This window comes from Drosophila yakuba, chromosome 3R (genome assembly GCF_016746365.2).
Source record: "Drosophila yakuba strain Tai18E2 chromosome 3R, Prin_Dyak_Tai18E2_2.1, whole genome shotgun sequence".
NCBI lineage: Eukaryota > Metazoa > Arthropoda > Insecta > Diptera > Drosophilidae > Drosophila > Drosophila yakuba.
The window spans coordinates 16,405,272-16,411,931 of NC_052530.2; positions in this window are offsets into that span (position 1 = coordinate 16,405,272).

Sequence of the window (6,660 nt, forward strand, 5' to 3'; positions counted from 1 at the left end):
ATTCACATGTTTTTTTGTTCGCCTAGCGCCCTCGGTTAGCCCAACAATCCCGACCGGGATCGCACAAATTTCAATTTTTCAACCGAGGCAAAAACAAGTATTTCGAAATGTTCGATTCGAGCTCAGTGGCTGCATGTGCCTGGGATCCATAATGGAACTTTAACCTTGAAATTATTAATTGCCAACTTTGAAAAACTGGCGCCGACGTCACACGGGTGATCAACTTAGTAGAACATGCGATTCGCGCATGTCTAAAACCTAAAAAATAACAAAATACACCCAATTAATTACAATTGAAATATTTCAAAATTTCAAAATGTTCATTTCCACATTTCTGTGTTTTCCCTATTTGTCAGTACTCTACGTCAGCAATAGCTCTTCTTAGTCTTTATAAAGCGAGTTAGAAAAGTTCTGCTGTAGCTAAAATGCATTTAAAAGGAGTTTACTATTTGGATCTTATTATTATGTTCTTTTCACACTTGTAACTTTCTCACACTTAAGCTCTGTGCTCACCTAGTTGACCCTTTTTTCAGTGTGACCCCAAGCTGGCAATGTTATGCTTAGTTAGGTCTGATAAGTCGGGGGTTCTATAAACGAAATGCATTGAGTACACATGCAAATAACGGTAAGCGGCCTTAAAGCCACGACTCCAATAGTGAAATACGCATTAAAATGTGAGTCAGGGCTGACTTCTAAAAGTTCCAAAGATTGGGCCATTCAGATGTGTGTGGCGAAGATTTGGACGAGCATGTAGTGTCAACAAACATGAGGATCTCCCTCCAGAGCGATCTCCCGAAGCGATAAATCACCAGAGATGCTATGCTAATGATGTGATTTATTACAAGTCCTTGGGAAAGGATAATCTTGTGGGTCTGCGGGCTAGGAGGTGCCCTGTTTCACACTCGATCTCCGATTGTCAATGGGCCGTGGCACAGCTCTCTGGTTTTTGTTTGGGGGGAAACATATCGAATAGCCTTTGTTTATGGCGAAAAGTCGTTTAGTAAGTTCTATACAGTATTCGGAACATTAGTAAACCCACTCAGGGCCAATTTAAAGAGAACATTATTATTTGAATATCCCACGAGACCAAAGTAAAACCCACACGTACTCACGAAATCCCGAGTTTGCTGCCACAAAGTTTGGCTTCAAACTATTTTGACATATTTATGGTGGCCGAAAATGGGTTACTCTGGGGCAGGTTCCCCGCTCCACTCCCCTCAAACAAGTGTCAGCCGTGGCGAGTGTCTCACATATCAGGACGATCATCGGGCATAGTTTCGGTGCCGATGTATTTATGCATTTTTAATATTTTCGTGTACATCGCGGCCATAAATATTGCGCTGGTAATCCAATACGCCACGGATCCATTTCATGAAGAGCTCTTTGTTGAGTGCTGAGTGTTCCCCTATCTTTTGGATACAAGTCGTTTGACTCCTTAAGCGCCAATTATCTGCATCGTTATGCGGTAGGCATTCAAATAAAATTCCTACAATAAACCGGGGCGATCCGATTCAAGTGGCCTGCGGTCTGTCCCAAAGTCGTGCTCTTATCAAACCCATTTAATGGCCATTGAGAACATGTCTTTAACACTCTTTTAATGCAACAATAACCGACTCAATTGTTTCGGGCTATCTTCAGATGCTGGGCGGAGATAAAAGAAAAGGAAAACTAACGAATTTGCCACATTTAATAAAATTGAATTAGAATTTAAAAAATATTAAATGTAAATAGTAAACCAACTAAAAATTCTCGGTCCAACGTTGAGTTAGATTTTAAGTGATAGTTTCAGTTGGTATACAAACATCCTAAATGAAGATTTTTCTGTTGTCCACATGCAACTAAGTTGTCCAACTTAGTAATTTTCCCATTTTATGCAAATAGAACTTACATGGCATACTTATCCAATTTGTAGGATCAACATTGCCTCACATGTGAGGTTGAATTAAATGAGTAAACACATCATTAGGTAATATGCTCAAGAGGATTTGCTTAGAACAATCCCCAACTGACTTTCCTGGACAAGGCGAACACATTTTCTGCACATTTGCCGCGGCTGAGAGCAGTTTTTCCCACAGCCGGACAAACAAAAAACGTCAATTGAACCTATTTAAATAGAGTTTGTATTGGAAACTGTCAAGAAGCCACGATTAAGCCGCAATGATCAGCGCTAATCGGCCGGCCAAGCCGCAGACGGCTGCCATTTGCCCGCTCAGGTAGGATTCCCACTTGGGGTGACCCAAGTGACTGTCCAGGTAAGCAGGCCTGTGGCAAGGTAAACAGGACAAAATGGCAACACGCGCCGACACGATACAAATTGATCGTGGCAAGGGGATGGAAAAAGGGAAAGGGGAGGGGGAAGCGGACAGGACACCCAGGGGATGCGGTTGTTATTGTTATTGCCGCATCTCGTGCTCACTTGGTTCCCTCGGACCCTTCGACGTCCCTTCCACGTCCTTCGAGATCCTTTCGCTCTCGGACCAAGCAAATAAACAGAATTATGAATTTGTTTTCGCTGACAACGCCAGGGAAAATATTGTCCCTTCCATTGTTGGGTTATATAATTTTGGAAAATATGTTTTTACTTTTCGTCGTTTGCCACGTACCTAGCGCTGGCGCTTTATAATTAGGGCGTCCACTTGAAAAACCTTTCGAATGGCTTCTTTGATGATTTTTTAATGGTGCGCTTAAGTGACAATCGCTGTAGGTGGGCCTCTAATGCGGAGACTATTTGAATGCATATCTTAAATTTAAATATCTCCTACTATAGCTCAATGAAAAAGTCTCTTAAAAAATGTAAAATTAGATCAAGTTAGGACCAGAACTTAAATAAAATATATATATATATATTTCTAGATAATACAGTGCATATGAACCTTTTTTAGGATTTTCGAAACACTAAAGAACTTTATCGGGGTCCATGGTATACAGCCGAAGGATTGTTTGCAATTACCATGTACAAATGCGGTTACGGACATTTACCAATCAGATAAACGGAATTCCCCCATTAAAAACCGATCCTGAGCATTTCAGAAAATAGAGCACATCCATTCATAAAAGGATCGGCAAATGAATCAGCACACGGGAATTTCCCAGGCCACAACCAAAATTTATGAATGAACGACGGAATGGCGGACGGTAAACGGACAAGTCCTAAACTCATTAATTTTTATGCGGACAGTGAAAGTAAGGTTGGGTAATTAAAGTTCGGCAGCGTAGAACAATGCAAGTCGGAGCGATGACGGGGCACGGTGTCTGGGTTTGGGATAGGGACTGCAATGGAACTGGGATTGGGCATATCCTGTCAAACACACATTATATTACGAAGGTGGACAGGTAACCAACGCACTAGCAACAGGTATTCATTGCAGACCCAGTTAAGTAAGAGACACGCGCGGATACGGCTCATCCTATGTGCTTGTGGCTCTATGTTTATATGGAGTAGGTGCGGTTTTTCCTAGAGTTTGGCGCACTCTTCGGATGTGTGCCGACCACAAAGAACTGGAACTGGAACTCCAACTCAAACTCGAGCTCGAGCTCGAACTGAAATCGGGACAGGGATAGGGACGTGGCCAGAGCAATTAACAATTAAGACAAACACGAGTTTCTTGTATCTTGTATCTTGTCTTTGGTGGATTCTTGTTTGCCGTGCAGTTTGTTTGCGTTTCGGAATTTCACAAAAATTCTTTTATACTACAATTTTTACTTTACTTGTTCTGTTAATGTTTAATGTATGTGACTGTCCGTCATTGTTGGTTGTTTGTCCTCGGTTTGGTTTTGGTTTTGGGTTTTTGCGGTGTTTGTTGTCGCGGTTTCCTTCGCGGCACCCAAAAGTAAATCCCACTTGTTTGCGGATGCATTTCGCTATAGAGATGCACGTGTCAGGGGAGTTGGATGGCAGTGTGGGATGCATCCAGGGTTTCCCTGGAAAATCACTGGCTGAACAACAAAAGGCAATTGACGCTTAACTACGACAATTCGCTTGACAATAATATGTGTGGCTATGTTTTTTTCTGTACAATTAATTTTCAATATGGCTGACCTATGGCAGGAAGTCATGTGTGTGTATAGCAATGAATTTATGGGTACATAGTATAAAGCTCCACTACATTTACTTCTTTTGTTTTGAAATTCTTTTCTTAAATGCTTATTTTTCTTGAATAATTATTTCTTTTTATTTTCCCCCCACAAATGTATATATATATGTATGTATATATACAACGTATAAGCCGATGTTGATAAGGCCTCGTTGTTGTCGTCGCCACAACTCAACGACCGCAGAGGCAAATTGTATGACCGCCAAGTGGATCGGCAGCGGTACCAGGGAACGGGCCCCATCGCTCGACTCGCATTTTGTTTTTCAGTCGCTCCATGCGCCTTATATATTTATATGTATATATATGTATATACACGGTCACAATTTAAATGGTACGAGTACGCGTATACACATATATATGGGCACTTGTTGGGTGCCACTGCCTGGAGCTGGAAGGCAATGCCCCACCCCCTGACTGGACGGGATCCGGAGTTTTGTGCTTTTCGGGTTCGTTGATCGTCATGCTGGTTTCGTGTAATCGTCATAATTTTCCCTACTTTTCCCTGTCGGTCCCTTTTCAATTCCTTAAATTTTCTTAGCCACATTTTCTTTATCTTTTTTTGTTGGGACCTTTAGAATGCACCCCATTAATAGATTTTGTTTTTAAAACATTAAATAACCTTACTGCGACATTCACTGATGTACTTATTCTTAGAAGCCATTTTTAAGTTTTAAACGCATCACAAACATGACTGTTTGCAAAAATACAAAAATAAATATAATGACCCATAGTGATATGTATACCCATGTATTCAACAGAATGGTGACTAAACATTTTTGCTACATTTCGCATGTATGTGGCATTCCAATATTATTATTTAGTTATGACAGGCTGAATTGAGAGCAACTTCTTCCGAAGGCCAACACATCGACTCGGGGAACTTACACAGCGGTCCACAGCCAGATTCCCATGCACGATCCGCCAGCGATTGAAAATCCATTTTGGCTAGGTTCAGAATTCAGAATTCAGAATCCAGAATCGATCGATGCTCGGATCCGTTGCGCTCATTATGAGGGGCGTTCGTTCGGCCCATGTGGTTTTCATCGATGATGACCGAGCCCCGGGCATCTGGCGATCTCACGCGCTAAGCAAGCGTTAAATTTTCGGTTTCGATACTGGCCGGATTTCGAGGGGGCGTTAACCCGGCAAATGAAAGTGTCACACAGGTCACGCCGACGGATCACAACTCTTTCGCAGAACGATAAGGAGGCGGGTGGTGGCTTTTCCGGGCGCCCAACCGTCGATTATGTTGGTTAAACTCACGTCGCTTTTGTGGTTAAACACACATTTAAAGGATTTCCCTTGCGCCGGCGCAACTTTCCTCTCACTTTTCCACGCTCGACGGGTTTTCTTCGGTTTCACGCCCATCAGATCACGGTGATAATCGCCGGACTCGACCCACTCACCCAATCCCAACGTGATAGCTAGGTTGGGCTGGACCCGACCAGACCCGCATCCGAGCTCCGACCTACTACTACAACTTTTCAAATGCTACTCGGCCGGGAGCCACCCAAAGCAATGCGAGTAAAATATTCTTGATTAAAACTTATCAGAGCACAATTCATATCACCTTTTCAAAAACGAAACAACAGCAAAGTAACGATTGTACTTATTATCGGCGACGCAACCGTCGAACTCATTGCGCCGTGTACTCGGTACTTTGGTGTAGTTTGGCTGTCGCCGGTTCCGCTGATTGGACGCCGCCAAGATATGGCTATCTGAGCCGGGCCCGGTTCCCGATTCCGATTCCACGATTGCCAGCCCCACAGGCGCCACCTCCGCCGCATGGACGCCACACGGGAGCGAGCAGGACGCCGGCACAGATAGAGCGAGAGGCAGGGTGGGCGATACCAAAACACGATTTGATTAAGTTTCATCACGCGTCGGTTGCGCGACTATCCTTATCGGGGCAACTCTCGCTCTCCGACTTGGCGTGTAGCCATAGCCATAGCCATAGCCATATGCCCACCCGGGTCCTTATCATCTGGCCTGGTTTGGCCAGATTTGGATTTGGTGACGACACAGCCTCGGGAATCCAACCAGATTGCCACTATCGCGGCATGTAAGTTCCTTGGCGCAAAGAGGTATTGGCCTACCTAAAAAACAGGTGTGATTAAAGTATTCATACTGGGAAAGGATCTTTAACCAACTTATAGCATATAATTCAAAATTCACAAACGATATGAGTTCCTAAAATTTCCTAAATATAAAAGTTCCTAAAATAAATGCCGTTTTTCATTTGATTTTCATATATGTACATATATCTTTTTGACTGGTTTTGTAAAGTTATTTTAATAAAAAGGTATCCTTTTTTGCGGTGAATATACATATGAAAAACTATCTACATGGCAAGACCGTCCTGTAAACTGATAACGAAGTCTGGGAGGCGACCTTGCTTATCTATGGCACTCCTACTATTCCGGCTCACTCCCCTATCGATGAAGTTCAACCGCAGAGCTACAACCGAAACAACCGGGGCAATGCCAAAGAGTCTGGTAGTTTTAAAAAACTACAAAGCAAGCAGGTTTCCCCAAAAAAAAAAAAAACGATAAACAGAGTGTGAAGA